At 29.0% G+C, this 4,802-nt stretch overlaps 2 non-coding genes across 2 annotated transcripts; both read left to right on the forward strand.

Annotated features, from left to right (window-relative positions):
- The first annotated feature begins 1,865 nt into the window (after window positions 1-1,865).
- Window positions 1,866-1,938, forward strand: Trnar-acg. Its single transcript has one exon. It is a non-coding gene; the product is annotated as a tRNA-Arg (tRNA).
- Window positions 1,939-2,415: 477 nt separating this feature from the next.
- On the forward strand, window positions 2,416-2,488 carry Trnar-ucg. Its single transcript has one exon. It is a non-coding gene; the product is annotated as a tRNA-Arg (tRNA).
- The last annotated feature ends 2,314 nt before the right edge of the window (window positions 2,489-4,802 follow it).

A 4,802-nucleotide genomic window follows, 5' to 3' on the forward strand; every position in this document is an offset into this window, starting at 1 on the left:
CTGACATCTGTCAGTTCAAGATACTTATTCCAATTCACTTTCAATCTTACTAAAACCATCCATGTTTAAATAATACCACTCTTAGACTGTGATCATAAGAATTTTATTTGTTAAGACGTTTTATTTTCTAAACTATCTACTGACCAATTTTTCTACTAAAATTAATTCAATTCAACTGCAAATATTTCACCATCAGCTAAAGTTAATTGTTTGGAAATACTTCTAAATAGAAGATTACTACTTTTTTTCAAACTATAATACAATTTGTATATCAAAATCTATTAGTTTCAACAGTAAACATTTTACTATCAGTTAAAATCAATTATTTAGAATGGAGGATTACTATTTTTTTTCTAACTTTTATATACATTTTTTGTAGTTATGCAACTTTTATTTTTCTTAAATTTTCAAAAATATTTATATATATTTTACATAATATTTAATGAATTTGAATTCTTTCATTATATATAAATTTGAATCTGTTTATCGTCCCTTCATCCAATTTCTTTTTTTTTTTAATTCATGATTCCTACCCCTAATCCAATATGAAAATATCAAGTGAATTATTATTAGGTTGGTATCAACCGCATCAACCCCCGAAATGTTACAATAACACACGCACCCCTCAAGGGATGCTCCGGCGTCTTATCAGCGCCATGACAGACACATGACGTCGCCTGGGCCGATCAAAAAAAAATTGTAGTATAATAAAACAAAACAATACAACCCATCCCCTTCGCATCCGTTATCACCAATCCAGCACAAAACGATTCAAACATTTCAATCAAACCACAAAAGAAAAGATAATAACAACAGAAGCAACAACGAAAACAACTCAGCGCCATTATTTTATTTTCATTCATTCTACTTTTTTTTGTTGTTATTATTTCACATTGCATAGGCGACAACGTGAACATGAAAAGGTCTTCTTGTTCGCCGTGGACGTTGCATAAACAGGATGCTTTTATGATAGGTATTACTGCATCACAATCGCATTGTGTGGAGCGCGCAAACCGATTTCAATAATTTAACAAATAATGTGTTTATAATTATTTCGAATTTTACGCTCTCCGAGGTTAATTATCGCTCCCGGAACGATCGTTCCGCGCTTTGTCGACCCGGCACGTTTCCGTTACGCAATCGTGCCGATATCGAGCGTGTCAGAGCTTTTACATAACGAAATGGTTGGTCTCCGATGTACATCTGCTAGAAATGCCCTATTTATTACATAAAAGCTTTTCATTTCTGCGTTAAATACCCTTTTAGTATCCATACAACACAGATAGATATTTAGAAAACATGTCATTCTAACCGGTGGCAATCGCAAACCCGACAACCGAAATCCCGACGTTCGAAATCCCGGATGGCTCAAAATCCCGACTATATCGAAATCCCGACAGTGTCTATTATTATTATAAATTTCTACAATAACATTTTTATGGTAGTCGGGATTTTGATTGTCGGGATTTCAATATATTCGGGATTTCGATACAGTCGGGATTTTGATTGTCGGGATTATGGTAGTCGGGATTTTGACATAGTCGGCATTTCAAGCGTCGGGATTTTAATACAGCCGGGATTTCGAACGTCGGGATTTTGATTTCGGTTGTCGGGCTTGCGATATAGACCCCATTCTAACTGATTACATAATAACCAGTTGGAAAACCTGGCAGATATTATCTATAGTAGTGTTTTCCAACGTGCAGTCCACACAATTTGATTGTTAAGGGATGCACGTCTAGAGTTTAACCTTATGTAACATATACATAGGGAGTATAAGAATTTTAGAAAAAATAAAAGGTTGAAGAAACTATTATTTTAATCTCAAGCAGTTTCTTTACAGTTATAAATCATGTTATATAGAAGGTCCTGTGGCGCAACGGATAACGCGTCTGACTACGGATCAGAAGATTCCAGGTTCGAATCCTGGCAGGATCGCATAAACTTTTTAAATTTTTTGTCCTTACCATCCAGGGAATTGATATCTCAATTAGGATAACTTTATGAACTATTACTTTTTATCATTTATAATAATGAAAAACATTATTTGTTGTTAACTATAATAGTTTTAATTATACATTAATTATATAAATAATTACATAACACATTGGATATATATATATAATACATTAATAATATATTTATATAAATATTTTTTTACTCATCAATTTATTAATTATATAAGGACAAATTTAATGTATAAATTTTTAGGTTTTACAACAAAATTTTCTAATTTTTTTTTGCAAGGATTTAGTAAAACAATTATTAAAATAAATGATTTTATTTAATAAATTAGTTGTTATAAAATATAATTCTAAGAGAATAAGTAATAGATTATGCTTGAAACTATGATTAAAGTAGATTTAAAATTAATACGAGTTGTTGGTAAATAAAAGTAAATGAAGATTATATGTAGACCGTGTGGCCTAATGGATAAGGCGTCGGACTTCGGATCCGAAGATTGCAGGTTCGAGTCCTGTCACGGTCGAAAAATATCTTTTGTTATTTCAACATTTATTATATTTTTACATAATTGTTATCACAATTTACATTGTTTATTAATTTATTGTAATTTTAAATTGTTACTCATTTTAAACCGATTTTTTTTCTCTTCACTTAATAATTAATTCTTATATAAATTAATAATTATGCTTCCCCAAGTATAAAACGTACGTTTTTATGAAACATTTGAAGACTGTATATGTTGATTACAGTGGTTTATGTAATGCTTTTATTATCTAATTTGGAGATACAAAATTAAGGTGCGTCTTATACGTGGAAATTTTTTATATTTTAGAAAATGTGATAATTTATAAATTAATAAAATTTATAAACTCATCTAATAAATTTATAATTTATAAATTAATTAATAATAAAATTAAATTGTAAACAAATCTTGCTTTGATGAACTATTTCATCGTACTAGCAGCTCCATCTACTGTTGATGTTCTGTACTTTAAGTGAAGTTTATGTAACTGACACATAGTTTTATAGGCAACCATTTATACATTTAATATTGTAGTTTACTTTATTTTCTTGTAAATATCAATTATGTACGATATTTATTAGTAATATTAAATATAAAGTTTATAACAATAATAAATTGCTTAATAAAATTATTACAAATATTGTTTTAATAGAAATTTTATTATTTTTCTTCTTCTTCCAATAATGAGTTTTCTTCTGAAAACTTCTTCACATTTAGCTGTTTTCCAGCCACTTTTCGGTAGGATCATTTACTATCTACAATAATTAAGCAAAGTGGTAAGTGTGAGGTCAAAACCTCTGCAATCTTATTTCTCTTGCGATTTGAAAATATTTCATTTAGTTCTTTGTATTACAAATTACATACTGCTACAACTTTACTGTAAATATTAAGAGAAATCTGTTTAAGCTTCTGTATAAGATATAACAGTATAACAGCTTCTGTAAAAGATGTAGTTTTAGTTTGATCATATACAGATGTCGCCAATTAAAACTGTTTTATATAGGCAACTGTATAATCTGCAGTGTATTAATATGTTACAAAAGGGTCTATATCGCAAGCCCGACAACCGAAACACCGTCTATTGAAATCCCGACGTTCGAAATCCCGGCTGTATTAAAATCCTGACTATGTCAAAATCCCGACTATATCGAAATCCCGACTACCATAAAAATGTTATTGTAGAAATTTATAATAATAAAAGACACTGCCGGGATTTCGATATAGTCGAGATTTTGATTGTCGGGATTATGGTAGTCGGGATTTCGGATGTCGGGCTTGCAATTGCTACCGGTTACAAAATATTGAAAATATTATTTATTCAATAATTAAATTGTTTTATTAAAAGTTTCTTAACAAAAAGTACACACGTTAGTGAATTTATTTGTATAAAAGGGTTTTGGATAAATATATGTTATACATTTTGTCTAATAATATAAATTAATATAAAATATTTCATTTTATTATTGATGTTTAAATTTCTATAGTTATCTTAAAATATTAATTCTTAATATAATTAATATAATATTATATTAATTCTTAGGGCTAAAGGCTTTAAAAGTAAAGAAAACTAACATATAATATTATTATATCAGTGATCATGTAGATGTCGCCTTAAAGTAAAGGGCACTGTTTAATACATAGTATAACCAATAGATGGAGTATAATAACTTTTTTCTGATCTCAAAAATTTTCTAATTTGAATTTATAATGAATTATGTAATAAATTCCTATACAAATGTTTACAAACATTTGAAATAAATTGTCTTAGAGGAAAGAACAAAATTCCACAAATTACAAGAAGCTTTGAAATATTTTATTTGTTTTTTTATTAAAAAATAAACCAAGAATTTTTCGTCTTATATACGAATGGTTATAATTTTTGTATTGATTTTTTAAATTTTAAAGAAAATTATGTACCTGAATATAGTATTTTAATATGGTATGATTACATTCTACTATGCGAATGTTTCAATATGATTATCTCATTTGAAATGCACTTCAGTACATATTATATCCTCTTCCATGTATGATTATAAATACCTGCAGTGGATGTAATAAAATTGCTAATACCGATGATTAATATTATTCCGAACAGTTTTCCTCTACGTTATTTATAATACGGCTTTGTTTCGAGTTCTTGGAAGTACCTGCAATGCACTACCAACATGTAATTTTGAGAGATCGATTTCTATTTAACATCTGGTCGTGACGGTGGAGCGCCGCTCCGTGCTCCCCCGTAAATTCGTTCTATTTATTTTAATGCTCCTGAAAGATTTCAGCAATTTGTTGAGAGCAAAGACATTTCCTGCGGGTT

This window comes from Nicrophorus vespilloides, unplaced genomic scaffold (assembly GCF_001412225.1).
Source record: "Nicrophorus vespilloides isolate i.1.1-1 unplaced genomic scaffold, Nicve_v1.0, whole genome shotgun sequence".
NCBI classification, from domain to species: Eukaryota; Metazoa; Arthropoda; class Insecta; order Coleoptera; family Silphidae; genus Nicrophorus; species Nicrophorus vespilloides.